Source organism: Musca autumnalis, unplaced genomic scaffold, assembly GCF_047663935.1.
Source record: "Musca autumnalis isolate F117 unplaced genomic scaffold, ASM4766393v1 scaffold_5, whole genome shotgun sequence".
Classification (NCBI taxonomy): Eukaryota; Metazoa; Arthropoda; class Insecta; order Diptera; family Muscidae; genus Musca; species Musca autumnalis.
In genome coordinates this window covers 121,307,052-121,331,381 of record NW_027412088.1, presented here as the reverse complement: position 1 = coordinate 121,331,381, position 24,330 = coordinate 121,307,052, and the positions used below count along the sequence as shown (strand labels likewise).

Sequence of the window (24,330 nt, the reverse complement as noted above, 5' to 3'; positions counted from 1 at the left end):
GAAGAAAAGGGCTTATATTGATAATTCTCTACTGCAATATTTTATACACTCATGGCAATTTATCTACTAAATTTCAGTCATATCGGTGGTATAATGGGGCCACAACTTTTCTTCTTCTTTAATTGCAAATCCGTTATCCAAATATAAGCGATCATACAATAACATTATAAATGTGTTATGCTATTTTATTTTATATTATACAGGCATAAACAGCTCTCTATTTCTTGCCGCCGAAATCATGCTTCTTTCATCATGGCAGCCTGTCCAATCTTGTATGTTTTTCAGCCAGTTCAATTCTCTCCTGCCTCCTCCTCTTTTTATACCCTCCACCATAGGATGGGGGTATATTAAGTTTGTCACTACGTTTGTAACTACTCGAAATAATCATTGTAGACCCCACAAAGTATATATATTCTTGATCAGCGTGCAATTCTACATCGATATAGCCATGTCCGTCCGTCTGTCTGTCTGTCCGTCTGTCCGTCTGTCCGTCTGTGGAAATCACTCTAGCGTCCGAACGGATTGACGTAGGTTGATGAAATTTTGGGAAAATATGTTATATTTACGTAGGACTTTTGGTATTGAAAGCGGGCTATGTAGGTCCACGCTTTCGTATAGCCCCCATACAAAATGACGCGTGGCGCGTCGTCGTTTTAAGGAATTTTTAAGATATTTGGCCCATTTTACCACCGAATTGGTTGTAATTTGGTACTTTGTGTCTCCAGAGGCCAAAAAATATTCCTACCAAAGTTGGGCTATATAGGTCCACGTTTTGGTATAGCCCCCATATAAGGCCCCATATAAAGTACGCGTCATTTTAATATATTTTGAATGTATTAGACCCATTTGACCACAGAATTGGTTGTAATTTGGTATTTTGTGTTTCCAGAGGCTAAGAAACATTCCTACCAAAGTTGGGTTATATAGGTCCATGTTTTGGTATAGCCCCCATATAAGACCCCTTATAAAGTACGCGTCATTTTAATAGATTTTGAATGTATTAGACCCATTTGACCAAAGAATCGGTTGTAACTTTGTATTTTATTTTTCCAGAGGCTAAGAAACATTTCTACCATAAAATGTTTATATAGGTCCACGTGTTGATATAGCCCCCATAATACAATATCTCCCGATTTTCGATATTTTGAACGTTTTAGCCTCATTATCACACCGATATGGCTGAAATTTGGTATTTAGTCTTCTTTAGGCGTATAAAACATTCCCCCAGAAATTTGTAGGTATAGGTCCACGCCATCATATAGCCCCCATAGAACGATACCTTCCAAATTTCGGTATTTTTTAAGGATGTGGCCACATTAATCCACCGAAATGGCTGAAATTTGTGGTGGAGGGTATAAAAAGTTCGGCCCGACCGAACTTAACGTTTTTCTTACTTGTTCCTTCTACATTGTCCTTTATGTTGGTTTGCAGGAATTTATACTTTTCATTTCTCATCAGATGTCCCAAATATGCAATTTTCCGAGCTTTGGCATGTCGCAGCAATTGTCTATCTAAACCCATTCTGCGTAAAACGTCCTGGTTTGTTACATGATCAGTCCATGGTATCTTTAAAATCCTTCGGTAGACCCATATCTCGAAGGATTCAAGTTTTTTCTCATCTGCAATTTTGATGGTCCACGTCTCAACTGCGTATAGTAGTACGGACCAGATATAGCATTTCACGAATCTGACTTTTGTTGAGAGGCTTATATCGTGATTTGTAAAGACTGTTTTGTATTTGAAAAATGCATCTCTGGCCATCTCTATACGACGTTTGATTTCCTTGGAAGAGTAAAATTTTTCATTTTAACAATATTCCAAGGTATGTGGAATTAGTGACTCGCTCAATATTTTTATTATTAATTTTTAGTATGTTGTGATAATGGTTATTCTTCTTACTCACAACCATGTATTTAGTTTTTTTAATGTTCATTTTTAGGTCATTTGCTTCGCTCACACTTGTAAGTTTATCTACGAGCCTTTGTAAACCAGGTATACTGCTAGCTACTATTACGGTATCTTCTGCATATCGTATATTATTTATTGTTCTTCCATGTTTTTTCTATCCCTATTCTTTCATTTTCCACGGCTTCATTAACTTTTTTTTGGGAATAAATGTTGAAAAGCATAGGAGACAATATGCACCCTTGTCTTACTCCTTTTGATATAATAATTTCATCCGTAGTTTCGCCATTTATCTCAATCCGTGCGTTTGACTCCAGTATAAGTTTTTAATGCATCTTATTTCTTTCTCCCCAACTCCAATGTCTTTCAATATATATTTTAGCTTGTCGTGTTGAACTGTGTCAAATGCCTTTTCATAATCTATGAAGCAAAGGAAAACATCTTTGTGGACATCTCTGCACTTCTGCACCAGTATCTGCATGGAGAGTAAAGCCTCTCTCGCCCCCATGCCCTCTTTGAATCAAAATTGTGGTTCTCCCTAGCCTTTTCACATATGGGGTATATTCTTGTGTGTATTATTCTTAGAAAAATTTTTAGGGTGTGGCACATGAGGCTAATCTGTCTGTACTCACTGCAATTCCTTGCATGCATCTTCTTCGGTATTGCTATAAAGGTCGATAATAACCAGTTATGTGGTTACTGGCCAGTATCATATACATTATTAAAGAGTTTTACTAATATTTATATATTGCGTCATTCTATTAGCTTCAACACTTCGGAAGGTATTTGGCAGGACCTGTTGATTTTTTGTCCTTCAGCGTTATAATTGCATGCTCCACTTCAGACTCCGTTATCGGATTTCCAGCAATTTTGATATTAACGTTTTCGTTGTTGGATCGGTTTTCATCTGTAAACAATTCTTCAATATATTTTTTCCAATGGCTTTTTATTTGTTCTGTTTCAAAAATAGGCTGGTTGTTGTTCAATTTTTTGTGAAGATTAAAATCATGGTGCATATTCTGTAGGTGTTCAATTTCTTGGCACTTTCTATTTAACAGTGTGTTTTGGCAGCACGAGTTGCTGTTCGAATTTCTTTGTTGAATTCCCAATACTTTTCGTAATCCACTTTTTTAAATTTACTGCGTTCTGCTCAAAGCTCTAAAATTTCATTGGTCATCCATTCCTCATTATTTTTTCTAGTGCAGTTTCCAAGGGAGTTTTCAGTAATTTTACATATTGTGCCCTTCACATTATACCAGAGGTTTTCCAAATCGTTCATGTCGAATCTTCCTAGTTCCTTGTTCATGCTATCCTTCACCTCGTTTTTAATCATTGGATCATTGAGTTTCTCACAGTTAATTCTGACCCTAGTCTTTTTTTTCGTATTGTTGCTACTTTTATTCGGATATTTAACATCAGAAGGTTATGGTCTGATGGCACGTCTGCTCCTGGGTAAGTTGTACATTTGGTCCTATGGGGGTATTTGAGGACGTCGACCTATACCGGCACATTTCGGCTGGAATGTTTCATACCTCTATCAAAAACTTAATACCAAATATCAGCTATTTTGGTGGAGAACGAGCTATATGTATAAAATCGGGAGGTACCTTTCTATGGGGGCTATATGAAGACATGGACCTATAACGACAAATTTCAGGTGGAAAGTTTTATACCCTCAACGAAGACTAAATACCATCTTGCAGCCATTTCCGTGTCATAATGAGGCTAAAACCGAAAAGTGAGATATACCGTTTTATGGGGGTATACATGCACGTATACCGACAAATTTCTGGGAGAAATTTTTGTAGCCCAGAAAAAGACTAAATACCAAATTTCAGCCACATCGGTGGAATAATGAGGCTAAACCCTTCAAAATACCGAAAATCGGGCGGTGCCGTTCTATGAGAGTTATATGAAGACGTTGACCTATACCGACTAATTTCAGGTGGAAAGTTTTATACCCACAACGAAGACTGTGTACCAAATTTTAGACATTTCGGTGTTATAATGAGGCTAAACCCTTCAAAACACCGAAAATTGGGATGTACCGTTCCATGGGGTGTACATTAAAGCGTGAACCGATACAGATAAATTTCTGGGAGAAAGTTTTGCATCCCAAAAGAGGACGAAAAATCAAATTTCATACATTTTAGTAGTATAGTACAGCTAAAACCTTCAAAAGTACCGAAAATTGGGAGATATCGTCCTATGGGGACTATATGAGGGCGTGTGACCTATACCGACAAATTTCATATGGAATGTTTTTATACCCCAAATGAGGACTAACCACCAAATTTCTGACATTTCGGTGGAATATTAAGGCCACAACCCTCAAAATACCGAAAATCGGGAGATATCGTCCTATGGGGTCTATATGAAAACCTGGACCTATATATACATTTTATGGTAGTAATATTTCTTAGCCTGTGGAAACACAAAATACTAACTTACAACCGATTCTGTGGTCAAATGGGACTATAACACTCAAAATATCTTAAAGTGACGCATACTATATATCGGGCGTTATATGGGGGCTATACCAAAACGTGGACCTCTATAAACAAACTTTGGTAGAAATGTTTTTTAGCCTATGAAGACACAAAATACCAAATTACAACCAATTCGCTGCTCAAATGGGACTAATACATTCAAAATATTTTAAGATGACGCGTACTATATATGGGGCGTTATATGGGGGCTATACCAAAACGTGAACCTATGTATGTAAACATTTTATGGTAGATATGTTTCTTAGCCTCCTGAAACGCAAAATGCAATGTTACAACCGATTCTGTGGTCAAATGGGACTAATACATTCAAAATATCTTAAAATGACGCGTACTATATATGGGGGCTATACCAAAACGTGGACCTATAAAAGCAAAATTTGGTAGAACTATTTTTTAGCCTCTGGAGACACAAAATACCAAATTACGACCAATTCGGTGGGCAAATGGGACAAATATCCTAAAATTTCCTTAAAAGACGTCGCGTCACTCGAGTTATGTATTTAAACTAAATATGTATTCAATTTTGTTCTTCAGTGTATTCTATTTATCATTCTTATAATTCATCAACTATTTTGTTTTAGCACCTCTTCGTAATTTCCTTAACATATCAATTAACAAATTCTTCTTTTTTACTCTCTTCAATAAACTTTCTTTTACATTAAATCATAATTATTATTGTATTACTTTCTCTCTAATCGGTTATTCTTTTATGTTTCAAATTTTATTTTAAATATTAACAACATCTCTGATGAGAGTTCAGTTGTAGTTTGGAGTTTAAAGTACTTGTTTGTAACGTTTATTAAAATAAAGAAATATATTTTAATGAAAATATGTGTTTTGATTTACATAACTGGCGCAGTCTATTAAGTGATCCTACGTATATAGTGCAGCGTCGATAATACAAAATACAAGCATTTCAATAAACTTAAGTTTATTTGAAGGAAATAATTAAATTAATCCCTTACATTAAACACGCACTATTAAATTGTGAAAAACACTTATTTAAAAATAAAGTGATACTACTTTTTATTGAAATGAAAGTGTAACTAAAAGTTAATTTGAATAAGAAGTCAATGCAATTTCCAAAAAAAAAAAATTAAAACAAATCGTGCAAAAGTAAAAATTTTAACAAATAGTAACTGAAGCATTTCACATTTCAAGGTCATTGATCGAAAAAATAACCAGCAACAACATTACATATTAAGGTGTTCAGGAAATAAAACAACAACAGATCATCAATTACAAAATGCCTACGTGACTTGGGGCATATGCAAAAATACCAGTTAATAATCAATAAAATATTAAGAACAGTTTGCTAAACTAAGAGATAGTTTAAGAGAACAATTAAAAGGCAGTCACAACTATCACTGTCTATGAATGATGTTTTGAAAGACGCTCAACACATCCATGAATATAGAGGTGACGAAACGTATGCTCTTACGTCTTTTTTTCGAGAGGTGGATACATACTATCTCTTATCCAACACGATGCGGGAGCACAAGACAACATTTACAAAAGAGTAGTTTTAAATAAAATCCAAGGAGAGCCTCTCCATGTTCTACCTACGCTCGGGCCAATTCCACAGTGGGAGGAGACGAAGGAGGCTTTGATAAACAACTTTGGAGTTTGGAGCTAAACGAAAACTTGAATATGATAAAAACAAACCCGTGGAATATAGTCCAGCATATGTAAAAAGAAAATATTTTAAAAACATTCTTAAATAATATTGACATTAATTTAGCATCAGCTATCATAAATAGAAATATTGATAAACTTAGAGACGCATATAATTTACTAGAACGTGAGGGTTTAATTAGGGAAGAGAATAAGAAGGCGAAAACAGACCAGCCGAAAAGATACAATAATACAAATCATAATAATAACTACAGAGATAATAATAGTAATAGAATGTATGCTAACACTTCAAATAATTATAACTATTCGACAAACAGAAATAGTGCTATTAATTCAAATCAAACACGTAGATCATTTAGTAATTATCAAAACCAGGGAAACTACCAGCGCAATGGCTCTCATATTCACGGACCTGGGTTTAATAATAAGGGCAATTCAAGTCCGACTTATACTCCCGAAATGGAGGTAGACCATATTCAAGCCACACAAACAATAAATAACGAAGAGCAAATAAATTTTCATACAACAGCCTCAAAAGCACTTCTAATGATTTATTTGAATATTGACAAAATTAAAGTACTTATTGATACCGGATCAACCACTTAAATTCTAGATGAGAATAAACTACCAAATTTTAAGCGTATTCCACTTTCTACTAAAACAATTTTTACTTCATTAAATAATCACACATCTGCCTAAAGAATTTGGTGAACAAGCAACTATGTCGTGGAAATTAACAAAGTTTTTGAATAAGGATTTTGATACTATTTTAGGCCAAAACATTTTAAAGCCTCTCGGCGCTATTATAGATATGGAAAATGATAAGCTAACAATTAACAATAAAACCTTAGACTTCATACAAATATGTCCATATGAGGCAGATAAAATCTATCAACTTGAGACGGTTAATATAAAGAACACCACACTAAATCATTTATTTAAAAATTTGAATAATGAGGAAGCCTTAGCTTTAGACAAAATTTTACATTCTTTTGGGGATTTGGTATATCGAGAGGGTGATGTCTTAGGAAACACGCCCATTATTGAACATTAAATAAAAACCATACATAATAAGCCTGTATATACGAAAATTTAGATATACCCCCACATATATGAGGAAGAAATATGTAAACAGGTTGAGGAAATGTTAAAACATGGCATTATAACCGAAAGTATTTCTCCCTATTACGAGTACAGCTCGTTATGGATAGTCCCGAAAAAATTGGACAACTCCGGAAAGCAAAAAATTTAGAATAGTTATCGACTACAGAAAATTGAACGATCTTACCGTTCAAATATTGATACCATACTTGACAAACTTGGCCGTTCACAGTATTTCACAACCATAGATTTGGCCAAAGGATTCGACCAAATTATGGTGAAGGAATGTGACAGAAGCAAAACCGCCTTTTCGACTCCATACGGCCATTATGAGTTTGTGCGAAAACCATTTGGGTTGAAAAATGCTTCCGCAACTTTTCAAAGGTTAATTAATTATGTCCTTCGCGATTTTATAAATAAATTATGCGTAGTATACTTGGATGATACACTTATTTTTTCGACAAGTATTGAGGAGCATGTCACAAGTATTAGAAAGATATTGAGTAGACTAAGAGAAGTGAATCTAAAGATTCAGATCGACAAATGCAAAAACAAACTCTTTATCTGTGTCATTTGTTAACAACAGAGGGTGTGAAGCTAAACCCAGAAAAGGTTGACACAATCCTTAATTTAAAGCTTACTCATACCATTAACGAGATTAAGACTTTTCTCGGTGGAACCGGCTACTATAGAAAGTTTATTAAAGATTATGCTAAAGTAGCGTATCCAATGATCAAGTATATACAAAAAAATATTCCATTAAATACTTCTGATCCTAATTTTATTAACGCCTTCGGGAAAATAAAGATGATTTTAACGGAAGATCAGGTACTGAAGTATCCTGATTTTCAAAACGGCACGCAGTTGGTGCCGTTTTGCAACAAAGCGAACACCCAATCTGCTATGCTAACAGGAGTCTTAATGTCCATGAGCGCAACTATTGTGCTACAGAAAAAGAATTGTTAGCAATAGTTTAGGCCACAGGTTATTTCCGTCCATATCTATACGATGTAAAATTTGATATTCTCTTAGATCACCAACCCCTTAGATGGCTACTAGTAAAATCACAGACGAAGGAATTGAGTCCACGGCTATACCGCTGGATAATGAAATTAAGTGAATTCAATATTACTATATAGTACATAAAAAGAAGAGAAAATACTGTAGCAGATTTTTTAAGTAGAATGAATAAGGAAACTGGACATATCAATCATTTAAGTTGGTCTAATGATTCCATGTACAATAATGGTGATGATGATTTGGACACTATTCATTCTCAACTCGAATATGATAACGACTATTTACCTATCCTTGATACAGTAGTAAATAGATTTAAAACTCAAGTAATTTTGACAGACGAGAAAATTAGAGATATTGATGAGATACACGGTAACAAAAAGATCTATATAAATGCAGAAGATTTGAACGGTTCTATTGATAAAAATAATTATTGTCAATTTTGACAGACGAGAAAATTAGAAATATTGATGAGATACACGGTAACACAAAGATCTATATAAATTCAGAAGATTTGAACGGTTCTATTGATAAAATAATTATAGTCAATATAGAGAAAGGTAAAATTGGTATATACACAGAGTTAAGTGATCCTAAATACTATACGCTACAGAAAAAATAACAACTTAGTCAAGGTCAAATTCAGCCGTCAAATTCGTTAGGTGTTTATATTTTGCACGCGATTTAATGACCATACCATAAAAATGAGACTGGGCACACAGGCATTAATGCAAGTTATGAGGGTCTAAAGCGAAAAATATATTTCGCAAACTTAAAATTCTTGATCCAAAAATATGTCAATAACTGCGATATTTGCAGTAGAACCAAATTCGATCGCAACGCCGTAAAAGCAGAATTTAAAAACACCGAAACTCCTAGAGACATTAAACAAATTATACATATGGATATATACATGAATTCTAAGTCTAGTTTTTTAACATTCTTTGACAGATTTCAGAATTTGCTACAGGGTATTATTTGGACGACCGAAATAATCAAACAATTATAGAAGTAACACGGCTATATAAATCCCAAATGGGTCGTTTTAACAAACTTATCACAGACAATGAATTTAAAAGTGTGAATATAAAAATTATTTTAGAGAAGAAGGTATTGAATTTCACTTAGTGAAACCAAATAATCACACCTGCAACTCGGATATTGAACGTTTTCACAATACCCTGACGGAAAAAATCAGAACGCTATACATAGAACATAAAACTCTAACTATTAAAGAAAAAATTAGTAAAACAGTGGAATTTTATAATAATAGCTACCACTCCATTACAAAAGAAAAACCCATTGACGTTCATTATGGATTTTGCGATATGAAAAAGGTTTATGAGAGAGCCATTGCTGCAAATGAATGTATAATAAGTAAAAGAAATAAGAATAGAGATGTATATACAGAACATAGAAATAAGGGTTACATAAAAAATTACAAGTCCGTAAGACATAAAGATGAACCTAAATTTCGATTAAATAAAAAGAGAATTTAAATTTAAAGATAATACTGATATAAGATGTAACAACCTAATTTTATAATATTATATTAATCAGATTTAAAAAAAAAAGAAACATTATGTGAATAGTTTTTTATATTCCAAAATTGTTGTCTTATCCCTCTAAAATTACGAAGTTTAATTTTATTGTATATGTCTGTAAAATAACAATGTGGACACTGCCATTATTAAAAGGAGGGGGAGTTATGTATTTAAACTTAATATGAATTCAATTTTGTTCTTCAGTGTATTCTGTTTATCATTCTTATAATTCATCAACCATTTTGTTTTTGCACCTCTTAGTAATTTCCTTAACATATCAATTAACAAATTCTTCTTTTTTACTCTCTTCATTAAACTTATTTTCTTTTACATTAAATCATAATTATTATTGTATTACTTTCTCTCTAATCGCTTATTCTTTTATGTTTCAAATTTTATTTTAAATATTAACAACATCTCGGATGAGAGTTCAGTTGTAGTTTGGAGTTCAAAGTACTTGTTTGTAACGTTTATTAAAATAAAGAAATATTGTTTAATAAAAATACGAAATCGTGGACCTACATAGCCCGCTTTCAATACCAATACATATATAACAGATTTCACCAAAATGTCATCCACCTACATTAATCCGTTCTGACGCTAGAGTGATTTCCACAAACGGGCGGACATGGCTATATCGATGTAGAATTGCAAGCTGATCAAGAATATATAGTTTGTGGGGTCTACAACGGAATGACAAACTGAATATACCCCCCATCCTATGGTGGAGGGTTTAAAAATACCACCCCAGTACCATGTGGGAAAAATTGTGCTGACTGCGATTACTAAAGCCCTTTTGATATTTTTGCTATTTAAAAATTTAAATTTGCTTCGTTTGAATAAATATTTATATTGATTTTAATTTGCTTCGTTTGAATAAATATTTATATTGATTTTAAAGTAGTTTAGCACAGACGGTGTAAGAAACCTGTTGTTTTTCTCAGTAAATATGTTCCTGAAGATGACTGTCGAAATATTGGAAAATAAAAAGAAAATTACAAAATAAACCAATTCTTTTAATAGATTTTAAGGAGAAATAAACCAAACAAAAGGATTAGATTAAAACTAATAATAAGTAAATAAGTATTAGTCGACTTTGCCGACAGATATATACCCTCAATATCGAATCTAATACCGGCCATGCAGATTTTGTAGCCCTTTTTGGAAGAATGAACCTGCTGACAAAAAATATATATTTGGTTTGAAGCTCAAAAGTGTTGCGGAGGGTGAACTGGAAGGAATGGGCTACGATGTCTGGAAGCATGGACGAAAAACTTAATATCGCTTCAGCAGTACCACAAGGAGTAGCATCGGTATAATTTTTCAAAGATCCTAAACTGCAATTAAACAAAAATGTTGCACTTTTGTGGGGGAGGTGTCCTAATGAGAAGAACTATATGGACCATTTCTGGGGTAATATTTGGGGGTGGAGGTACCGGAAGTGGTGCACCGAAACATGAACTTAGTTTGGACAAAATATTACGAACACAACTAAAGAAACTTGACCAGCTTGCTGTTTTAAATGAGTCGGTATGTTTTATTTCAGCGAAATTTGAAGAAGCTTTGCAAATGGTTGCTGAGAATAAGAAGAAATTAGAATATCTGCAAAAAGGAGAACAAAGAATTGAGAAGCGAACTCTCCGTGCTAAAGGAATCTTAACGACCAAAGAGTAAAGAATGACTGTGTCATAAATGGTATTAATGTGGATGAGAATCAATCAGCTGTTGATGCTTTTGTTAAACTGCAAGGATGAAATCAGTGATGCCTACTTTATGAAAACAAAGAAAGCTAATGCAAGTTTGAAAACGATGGTAGTAAAGTTTAATTCTGCAAAATCAAAAAGGAAACTTATGTCCATCAAACCAAAGTTGCGTGAAAAAAAGGAGACACGACCAATTTACATTAATGATTTCTTGAGCAGAGAAACTACGGAAATATTAAATTATGCAAAAATTCTAAAAACAATTGGATATAGATCTGTCTATGCAAGCAATGGTAAAATTTTTACTAAAATGACTACCTGCATTGATAGCAGTACAAGAGACATGGTTTAGGCAAGATTTGAAACAGATTTATAATATACCGGGGTATAAAGCAGTGAATTGTTGCAGGTCTGACAGTTATGGCGGAACATCCATTTATATATCAGAAAATTTAACGTTTACAGTTGAGGATATTGTAAGCAAACATTTTATTGAATGCATAATTATAAAAATTCAAAATATACATATAAATGGAAAGCCCTTAATATTTATGTCTTTCTATAAAGCTCCCAAATGTAATGTGTACAACTATATGGAGTTTTTGGAAAGTGCTCTTTGTCGTTATGGGAGATATCCAAGTATATTTGTAGGTGATGCAAATATCGACATGCTATCAACAATTGCTTCTCAAGACTTATTAAACATATTAATGAATTTTGATTTTTGGAACTGTCATAAACTTATAACACGACCAGTTAGTAAAACGTCACTTGATCACGTTTATACTAATCTATCCAAGCCTATGTACATTGATTCCATAGAATCGGATCTAACAGATCATAACATCATACATTTTAGGATGGATTTAAAAGTTGGCAATCAGGAATTAGCCCTCATACATAACAAGGTATGCGATTATGATAAATTGCAAGATTGTGCGAGAAATTTGTTGCCTGGAAAGAGCTGCGGTCATGATATGATATATCCCAAAGTTCTTTTATCTACTAAAAGCATATTTTTTCCCATATTATCAAAAATATTCAATGATATGATTGACAACTCCACTTACCCGGAAATATTAAAAATTCACAAAATAGTACCGATTCCGAAGGAAAAGAATTCTGTGTTAGTTGATAATTTTCGTCCGATATCGATACTATCTATTATTGATAACATTTTTGAACGTGTTTTACATAATCAATTGTATACCCATTTTCTGCAAAAAGGACTTTTTAATCAATACCAATATGGATTTCGGAATGGTTGTGGGACAGAGGAAGCAACTGTCAATGTTCAAAATTTCATTTGTAATGGTTTGGATGCGGGTAATAAAGCTGTAGCGGGGGTCTTTTTTGACTTGTCAAAAGCGTTTGATCTTGTGGATCATAACATTTTATTGGACAAACTTTTATTGTACGGTGTGCGTGGTAATGCTTTATTACTTTTGAAGAACTATTTGTGTAATCGAAAGCAGTACGTAGATGTTAATGGGAGTAAAAGTGAGTTGCGCAATGTAGTGTATGGTGTACCTCAAGGGAGTGTTTTGGGGCCACTTTTATTTGCTATATACATTAATGACCTACGGAACCTCAGTTTAAAAGGTAAAATGTTTATTTACGCTAATGATATTTGCATTCTGTATCCATATTCTTATGAAACTGTGCTTAAACCATATGTGGAAAGAGATGCATCTTTATTATTGTAATATATTCGATTAAATCGGTTGTATTTTAACACGAAGAAAACACACTTGATAAGATTTAAAGCACACTTTGGCAAACACATATACACTACCGCTCACTTGAATAGAACCCCCCTGCAAAATTTTTTTCAACCTCTATTTTTTCCAAATTATACAAGATATGAAATTATTAAGTTTTATTATATTTTGCTTCATGTGTTTGGAGTAAACTTAGTCATTCATTTGCATTCAAATCCAATTTGTATAAGAATTATGCAAGGAAAACAAAATAAAGTCAAAAATTGAAGTAAAAAAATTGGCTCATTTGAATAGAACCCCCCTTTAAAACTTGGGAATACAGAAAGATTGTAGTAGAATATCGAGGCATATTTACTCTATATTGAAAACGAAGTACTTTCAGAAATATTCAGTAAAAGTATATCCCTCCTGATTAAGGGTACACCCGTATATCCTGCTTTGGCAAGGATTCTTTAAATAATCGGGTGTAATGCCCAACAAAGCTTGCTTTTTTCATTCAACAAGTTTATTTTTGGAAGATTGCTGTCTCCTTTAATCGTAAATTTTACGCATAAATCATTCCCATAAATTTTAGAGAATATTTTCCACTCTAGAATGTGGCGGTCTCGCAAGGACATCCGCATTTCTTTTCAAAATTTTAAGTTTTTATGTAAGTGTAAGTTTTTTTTTAAGTGTACAAACGTTTATAAAATCGTGATGAAATTTCCACACGGGATATCCAAAAATGTTACTCACTACTGGATATGTCTTTTTCAGAACTCCTTTGTAAGTTGTCGTGCGCATTTAGGGCGAAAGAAATTGACGCCCAAGTCCTTCATAATTAGTAAGGACTATCCTTATTAAGTAAACAATTGCATAACTATAGAACTATTTTTTTCGCGTCTATTGAATGGAAGACCATCTTCTAAATTGTTTCTGTAGCGATGAATGTGCGTTTATGGTGCTGGAAGGCATTACTAATTATTAATGACATGAGCGTCAATTTACTTCACCTAAATGCGTACGGCAATTTATAAAGGAGTTCTGAAACAGACATATTCAGTAGTGAGTAACATTTTTGGATATCCAGTGTGGAAATTTCATCACGATTTTATAAACTTTTTTACACTTCGAGTCATAACAACTTAACATTTTGAAAAGAAATGCGAAAATCCTTGCGGGTCCGCCATATTCTACAGTGGTAAATATTCTCTAAAATGTATAGGAATGATTTATACGTAAAATATACGACTAAAGGAGACAGCAATCTTCCAAAAATAAACTTGTTGAATCAAAAAAGCAAGCTTTGTTGGGCATTGCACCCGGTTATTTAAAGAATCCTTGCCAAAGCAGAATATACGGGTGTATCCTTAATCAGGAGGGATATACTTTTACTGAATATTACTGAAAGTACTTCGTTTTCAATATAGAGTAAATATGCATCGATATTCTACTACAATCTTTCTGTATTCACAAGTTTTACTTAAATTTTTGACTTTGTTTTGTTTTCCTTGCATAATTCTTATAAAAATTGGATTTGAATGCAAATGAATGACTATGTTTACTCCAAACACATGAAGCAAAATATAATAAAACTTAAACATTTCATATCTTTTATAATTCGGAAAAAATGGAGGTTGAAAAAAATTCTGCAGGGGGGTTCTATTCAAGTGAGCGGTAGTGTATATAATGTATCCACAATATTGGACACCACACCATAACATTTTCCAACAGACAACATCTATTTAACACACGAAACCGTTATAATTTAGAAGTTGCATTCTGTCAGTCTGAAACAACAAAGCAGCGAATACAACACTCAGGTACAAAATTGTATAATATCTTGCCTCAACAGATGAAGAATATAGAACAACTTTCTCTATTTAAAACTACTTTAAAAAAAGTATTTATTGGAACATCTCGAAGAGCTTCTGATATAAAATTATTTCTATTAGATTTTTTATATACTTTTTAATTCTTAGCATAAATAATAATTAAAATTATTATAATCCTTTGAAATAATTGAATAATCCTATGATCATTTAAGGAGCATTTGTATTTGTAAATATCTGCCAACTAGCCTCTACAATGCCAAATGGCGCTAAGGCATCATTAAACATTTAATATCCTTAATGTAAATAAAGATAAAAAAAAAAACAAAAAAGTCCAAATTTTGGACCGAATTTACTGATCCCTTCAAGAGTTATCGTACGCATGGTACCATAGGGGTTTTATACCTTTTTTACTATTTTCGCAGGTTGTATGAACTTGCTCCCAGAAGAAAACTTGCACCGTAGTAATGGGGACAGCGAATACAAGTTGCAACAACAACGATAAAAACGATTCGAAAGCAGGTCTTAAACTGCATTTTTCCGAAATTTTGTGTGGGAGGTCCCTGAAGGAGTTGACATATAGAAATATTACGATGTGCAAAGTATGGATCAAATACGTTACAGCAAAGGAATGGACCGATATGGCTCATTTCCGGACTCAAACTAAGTTCAGACAAAATATTACGTTGACCAAATTTTAGACAGAAACGGCAGATCCGTTCGAGAGCTGTCGTGCCATAGGGGATGGTGGCATAGGGGATTTTTGCACCTTTCGGGTTATTTTCTCAGGAAGTATGGGCTTGCCCCTGATACAAATTGTCCGTCGTAAAGAGGGCAGTGAATAAAAGTTGTTAAAACAAAAATCAAAGCGATTCGAGTGAAACGTATGGACCAAATCGGTTACTCTCTTCAAGAGTTGTCGTGCGCACAAATTTTCCGAACATTTCCAAATCGTCTGAAACGGATTTTGTCCAAACATACTTGGGGTCTAAAACCATTATTTCGACGAGGCACATTTTGCCCGTATAAAAGTGTATATGAGGAAAAGACTAAATATTTTAGATTTCAATCGAAAAAAAAATTAAAAAAATTTAAGCCATATGAAAGATTTTTGTCACATGGATTGAGAAAAAATTCTGTTCGAGATACTAATTTCGGTTATTGCGCTCAAAAGTTATGGCGGTTTCAATTCTGATAATAAGAACAAATCTTATAACTATCTGTAGTGCGATTCTGTAACTCTCTACCGATGGAATTAACGACAAATGTCGATAGTTAGCGATATTTCTCGGTAAGTGCTATTCTGTATACAAATTTTACCGATTTTTGTCGATACTTATCGAAAATCATCGGTCAGTTACCGACGAAAAAAAAGGAGTCGTTAAGTCTACAGACATAAATGAATTTTCATATTTTAAACAAAACAAGTAAAAAAGCGTTAAGTTCGGCCGGGCCGAACTTTTCATACCCTCCACCATAAAATATTCTGAACTAAAATGGAATAATTAGTTTTCATTCCTGTCCCAACTTTAAGTGGGTACGTTAAAATTTCAGCTAATGTACATAAAATGCTTCATTCGGGAGGCCCTTTTTTATGGTGCCTATATCTAACTATGTATGTTGACAATTTTTGGTGGGCTAGAAATTGGGAGGTGCCGTTATATAGAGGTTATAATAAAACATGGACCTATGTTGACAGTTTTTGATGGGAGCCTTTAATGTCAAATAACTCCTAATTCGGTTAAAAATTGTAGCTAGAATCCTCAAAATACCGAAAATCGGTACAGAACGTGGGAACTTCAAATGTCATTAACAGCTAGTTCGGAGGTATGTGGGCTATACGAAAATATGAACTTGAATTAACAATTTTTGTTGTAGAATTTTTGTTGGCTTTTAAATTTTAAATTACAAAAAGTTCGTCCAAAAAATAAAGCTAAGGTACGGAAAATCGGGAGGTTTGTTTTGGGGCTATACCAAACATGGTTAAACATTTTAAGTAAAATCCTCAAAGTACCGAAAATCGGGAAGTATCGTTATATTGGGGCTATGTTGAAAATTGTTGATGCAGATGTGTGGTGACCACTACAACCTTCAAATGTCAAATTACTGAAAATTGGGAGGTACCGTTATATGGGAGCTATATCCGAACATGGAGCAATGTTGAAAATTTTTGATGGAGGGGTGTTGTGACCACTAAGAACTTCAAATGTCAAATTACTGCTAGTTCGGTCTAGTATTATAGCTAAAATCATGAAATTGCTGAAAATCGGGGGCTTTATCAATACATCGACCTTTCCTGACAATTTTTGGGGGAGAGGTGTGTAAGAATTTCAAATGTCAAATGTTCAAATTACAGATATTTCGGTTAAAACATGTAGGTAAAATTCTCAAAATACCGAGAATCGGGAGGTACCGTTGTATGGGGCTATACCGAAACATGGACCTACGTTCATAATTATTTCGAAAATAAGTTTTTTGGCCACTAAGAACCCTAAATATCAAATTATAGCTAATTCGGTCTAGAAATGTGAATTTAAACGTCAAAATACCTGAAATCGGGCGGTAACGTTATATGGGGGCTATTCCAAAACATGGACATATGTCCACTAGTTATATAAGTTTATTGACATTTAGGAACCCTAAATGTCAAATTATAGCTTAATCGACCTGAAAAATGTAGCTAAAAACGTCAAAATACCGTAAATCGGGGGGCACCGTTATATGGGAGCTATACCAAAACGTGGACCTATATCCACAAGTTTTGTTATATAAGTTTATTGACATTTATGAACCCTAAATGCCAAATTATAGCTGCATCGGTCTGAAACTGTAGCTAAAAACGTCAAAATACCGTAAATCGGGGGTACCGTTATATGGGGGCTATACCAAAACGTGGACCGATATAGCCCATCATCGAACTTGACCTGCCTGCAAACAATGGACCCATTTTCCCAAATTTTCAGACAATTTTGGTGGAGAGGTGTGGTGACCACTAAGAACTTCAAATGTCAATGTTCAAATTACAGCTAATTCGGTTAAAACTTGTAGGTAAAAATCTTAAAATACCGAAAATCAGGAGGTACCGTTATATGGGGCTATACCAAAATATGTACCTATGTTCATAATTTTTTCGAATATAAGTTTTTTGGTCACTAAGAACCCTAAATATCAAATTATAGCTAATTCGGTCTAGAAATGCGACTTAAATTGTCAAAATACCTGAAATCGGGCGGTAAAGTTATATTTGGGCTATTCCAAAACATTGATCTACGTCCACTAGTTTTGTTATATAAATTTATTGACACTTAAGAACCCTAAATGCCAATTTATAGCTAAAACGGTCTGAAAATGTAGCTAAAAACGTCAAAATACCGTAAATCGGGGGTACCGTTATATAGGGGCTATACCAAAATGTGGACCTATGTCCACAACTTTTGTTATATAAGTTTATTGACACTTAAGAACCCTAAATGTCACATTATAGATAAATCGGTCTGAAAATGTAGCTAAAAACGTCAAAATACCGTAAATCGGGGGGTACCGTTATATGGGGGCTATACCAAAACGTGGACCTATGTCCACAAGTTTTGTTATATAAGGTTAGTGACGCTTAAGAGCCCTAAATGTCAAATTATAGCTACATCGGTCTGAAAATGTAGCTAAAAACGTCAAAATACCGTAAATCGGGGGGTACCGTTATATGGGGGCTATACCAAAACGTGGACCTATGTCCACAACTTTTGTTATATAAGTTATATAGGGGCTATACCAAAACTAAACCATCATAGAACTTGACCTGCCTGCAAACAAAAGACGCATTTGCCCAAAATTTCTGCGTCCTATATCCATTTTTGTGGATGCTAGAGTGATTACCACAGACGGACGGACGGACGTACGTGCACAGATCGACTCAGAATTTTACCCTGATCAAGAATATATATACTTTATAGGGTCGCAAATGAGTATTTCAATGCGTTACAAACGGAAAAACAAACTTAATATACCCTCCATACTATGGTGGACACGGTGCTCTTGAAACAATTTTAAATGGAAGGTGCTTACACCTCGGAAGTTTTTGCAGATTCTGAAACTACAATGTTTACAGATGAGAAAAATCAAAAAACAAAAAAAATCGCCGGAGCGCTTTTTAAATAAATCGCGATTAAAGTTGACATTTTTAGGGGTTGTTTAGGTTTTCGCGATTTTGCTTAGAAACCGCAAGTCCTATCAAAATGGGACTGAAACAAATGTTGTAGCTATGAAAATTCTCTACAAAATTGACCTTTATGGTATACTCGACGGTTTTGCCGTTTCTGAGATATAGAAGTTCAAATTGGAACAATTCAAATTCAATTCAATTTTGTATCGCCCTCTTATAAAACAATGTCATGACTGCAAATTCTCAACTTAAACTTATATATTTAAAAACATGGTACAACTTAGGATAAGTTACTTAAGCCAGTCTTGTAGAGAATTTTCACAGCTTTAAGCTTTTCTCAGGTCCCATATCGATAAGACTTACCGTATTCAAGCAAAATCGCGAAACCCTAACAAAAAAACCTAAAAATGTAAACTGAGCTTCTTTATCTCAAAAATGGTACAGGCTGGGAACAAATGATAAACGTCAATCCTCTAGAGAATTTTCACAGCTACAACATTTTCTTTAGCTCCATTTCGATTGGACTTGCGGTTTTCAAGCAAAATCGTGAAAACCTTAAAAACACCTAAAAATGTGAATTTTGACCGCGATTTATTTAAAAATCCCTACAGCGATTTTTTCTTGTTTTTGGATTTTTCTCATCTATGAACACTGCTGTTTCAGAATTCACAAAAACTTTCCCTGTGTGAGCGGTTTTCATCAATAGTTAGTTAAGGCGCACCCTTCATGACATTGTTTTATAAGGGGGCGACACAGTCAGTGCATTTTCCCAATTTGAACTTCTATATCTTAAAAATAGTAAAAACTACGAAAATATCATAAAGGTCGATCTTGTAGAGAATTTTCATAGCTACAACATTTTCTTTAGTCTTACTTTGATAAGAGTTGCGGTTTCTAAGCAAATTCGTGAAAACCTAAACAACCCCTAAAAATGTCAATTTAAATCGCGATTTATTTGAAAAGCGCTCCGGCGATTTTTTTGGTTTTTTGATTGTTCTCATCTACGAACATTGTAGTTTCAGAATCAGCAAAAACTTCCGAGGTGTAAGCACCTTCCATTTAAATTTGGTTAAGGCACACCGTGTTTTGTTATGTCAGAAATTAAGCAGGAAAGCAAGACAATCAGGCAAGGTTGCTTATGTACCCAGGCCTTTATTACCTGACAATACGTAATTCTGAAATAACTGATCAATATTACTCCATGTTTACATTAGAGCTTTTTTGAGCTCGTCGGATTAACATCCTTTATGAGAATTTATACGTATACGCAATGGATTTGACAATGAAAATCCACTGGATTGACTAAATATAGTTATATGTATAAATGTGCTTTAAGCCGTGACAGCTAGTTGCTTACTTTCAAATTTGAAATTATATGGGGAAACGCCGGCGGAGTTGCAAAGATACCCTGGCATTCCTTTATAATTTGACATTTGGGAAGCGAGCAACGATTGATTCTTTTTCTACCTTCATAGTTTTAACTATAGCTCTGTTCCAGAACTAAAAAGTTTCTACAATTTTTACCACTTTTACACATTTTGCGTTCCCGTACACAAAATTTATATGAAAATAGTTTACGACTTTTACAACTTTATAAAGTATGATTTTTTTTTTTAATTTTTAGGTTGAATTTTTCTGCATATAGTTTGAAACATAATAATTTTATATACATTAGTAGTTTAAATAATTTCATTAGCAATTTGAATGCGCATTATTTTGTTTAAAGTGTGATTTTTCCAATTTCTCCTAAAAATAGCAAAAACGTTTAAAAAATATAATAATTTATGTACTTTTCATTTTGAAATGACGTGCATCTTCTTTAAAATTCCGGCATTCTACCGATATTCGTCGCTAAAATTTTTGTGTCGATAACTTTGAGTTACAGAATAGCACTTTAGGTATTTCAACCGAACATTTTCGTTAACTAACGATGTCGGTTCGATAGAAAAAAAAGTTACAGAATCCCACTACTGGTATCGATTGTACAGGAAAAACAAAGGCGAGGATTAATGTTGACTGCCGGAGGAGCACTTTGTCTCATTGTGATCTTATCTGATAGTTATGGTTGGTTATGTAACACGTTAGATTGTAGATGAACAACTGAGCGACTTTATTAAATTTTCTTCTAGTTGCTTATGAGAAGCGACTAATAAGTCTAGTACAGAGTTGTCGATTTTAGTAGTAATGGACAATAATGAGTTGTTTTACAAGAGTATAAATAACAAGAGAATAAATAATTTACATTGTTGCATTTTGTCTGTTTACTTTAAAATTCAATGAATCAATCACAATGGAAAATTTAAATATTTACAAAATCACAATGACAATGGTACAAAATTATTAAAACTATTACTATTGAAATGTAAGGGGGTTTAGAACTGTAATTAAAAATCTGTTTAGCAGTTCGCATATTATACCAAACACTTGCGGAAGATATGGAAGATATTCAAATAAATTGTGGGTTCTTATAAATGGGAAAACATTTTGAAGGAAAACTATATCGGATAATACACATTTTGAAATGCGTGCAACGAATTGTTTTCTTTTCTTTTGTAAACATTTACCAAGATTTGCTTTGGCGGATGCGTTGTAGCATCGTCTAATGTTTAGTGTGCAAAAAACTGTATAACGCTTATACTTTGCACAAAGTGCATACACTTCTTATGCGCATCCGATTTTACTATCCACCGTGAAAAAATACATCGATCTAAAACTATTTCAATAAAATCCATCAAGATCCAATCCAATAAATTTTTGGGATAAATCTCTGTTTCCGCAAAAACGTGAGCGGTGTGTCGGTTTCTTAACTGAAAAAGAAACGATCCACAGAAAACGCCGACTAATCCACGATATTTTCAAAAACATTTTTCGCAAATTTTAAAATTTTTGCAGTAGCCGTTTCCGCCGTTCTAGTGGATGAATTTTCACGATCTATTATTTATATGATCCGGACCACCGGAAAACTAAGATATCGCGGGGTATCAGGACACTCAAAAGGATATTGTAAATACTACCAAATACCAAATTTTGGCCTTTGGCAGTAGATTACTGTGATGCTGTGCGCTCTACACAGTTAATATACATATCAAATTAGGCATATTCGCGAATACTTTAATGCTATTCTCGGATTTTCGAAATACCCGAATGCGCGTCGCAGTTAAATCAAAAATACCTAAAAAACACCTAAAATCCGGCTTCAAAATATCAGCATCCATAAAAGGTGTATGCAGTGATAAAGTGATAAATTAGAAGTGCTAACTTCATTTTGTTTTCTTCCGCAATTACTTTGGACAGATGTCCGTCATTTGTACGATTTAACCAGCAATCGAATAGCCACTTAAAAAACTAGTAAGTTTCAAATTGTTTTTAACTATTTCTATTTATTTACGCGGCCATAACTTCCACGCAAATAATTTTTTTGCCAAATTTTCGAGCTTTGTTCAAAAACATGTAATAGTAATAGTTACTGGTAAACTACAATAGTTCGCGTATTATAATAGTGCAAACCTTGGCTTCATGGAAATTAATTTTTTTGTCTTTCACTCATATGCCCTCGTTAGCATAAATCCTGAGGGTATAAAAAAATATTTTTTTGTTTATTATCCGGAGGAATACACCTTATATCTTCATCGGACTGGATCTTCCCCCTCCATGGTTGATATAGTTCTCAGTAGCATTACACTTTCTATACAAATTGAAAAAGTGGGATACGAATTACCATCCGATCACCGTCAAATTCTTTGCTCAATTAAATGTTCCTCTTTTAAAACAGGTGAGTCGAACATATTTGATTACAAAAATACTAACTAGGAAACATTTCTACGCATCATAGAACTGAATATTTCTTCGCAATCGAATCTGTATAGTTGGCGAACCACAATAGATATTGAGATAAAGAAATGTATCCCACTGAAAGTATGCAATTAAATGTAAAATATACATTCGAAGGAACGGTTAGTGTTTTTCCTGCTCATTTAATATATGTTACACGTGTTATGGGAAATAAATTATGTTTCTCTTAATTACGAATGGTGTCGTGGAAGCGGATTAATTCGTGTACGTATTTCGAGAGGCGAACAACGTACTTCAAACGCTCGTGTGAACATGACATTATTCGCAGAAAGCAAACTATCCAACGCACTTATAAAGAAAATGGAATTAAGCCTCAAATCTTGCAGCAAGTATTTCAAAAAAAATTACTGATCTTCCATTCCACACGCACAGAAAAAATATTTTTCGCTTTTGTTGGAACAAAAATATATGTTTTGCTTCCAAAAATGAATTTGTTTTGTTCAAACATTGTAATCCAAATCCAAAAATACCATCTTTTGTTCCAAACATAGAAAACAAAAACAACTTTCGAATTTCCGCAATATTGTTAAAATCGTTAACAATACCGATTGTAGGAACTATCATAATCTAATTTTGTTTACAAAAAGTATTGTCAATACAGAAAACCAGCCCAGAAATTTTTGATTTGAGTGCATATACTTCTCATATACACTTTTCGCATAACTTGGATATAAATGTCGCGTATAATATTGCAATCATTGATGAACACAATACATGGTTTGCTGCATTGGCTGACAACAAAGACAAACAAAAAGCCACAAGAACCCACCACAACATAAGGAATAATTAAACACCATAACAAACATGAAAAGGAAAGAAGAATGAAACAAAACAGAAACAAATAAAAACAAGAGTCTCACAAGTACATACACACAAAAACAAAGATAAAGGCAGCATGTCATACAAACACACCACAACTCACCAAAATTGTTTTTTCAACACGGCATAGAATAGCGAGAGAAGAGAAACAAATTTTCGAAGAAAAGAGAGAAATATTGTTCAGTTGACACAAACTATTTTTGGATTTACAATACTACATGAGGAATCCAACAATATGTTAACAATACATATTTTGCTCTTGGAATATTGTTGGATCAAACATATTTTTTTCTCTGCGTGCACTCATTCTAAAACACATTGTATAATATTTCCTTTTAATAAATCGCCAAATAGAATCCCGACTAGACCACATTACTTCGCCGGAAATCTTGTCAGTTTATGGGACGAAGCATATACTATCAAATTGCGACAAAACAGTAAAGTCTTTCCGTTCTTTGTGGACCCTCCTGAATAGATGTTCAGTTTTAAATATAAAAAATAATAAGAAGCTGTTATACAAATTCGTTATAAGGCCAATACTCTGTTATGCGTC

General features: G+C 33.6%; 1 protein-coding gene across 5 annotated transcripts in view; it reads right to left on the bottom strand.

Annotated features, from left to right (window-relative positions):
• dpr13 (defective proboscis extension response 13) overlaps positions 1-24,330 on the bottom strand; it is a 624,158-nt gene that overhangs the window by 312,244 nt on the left and 287,584 nt on the right. The window lies entirely within an intron of this gene.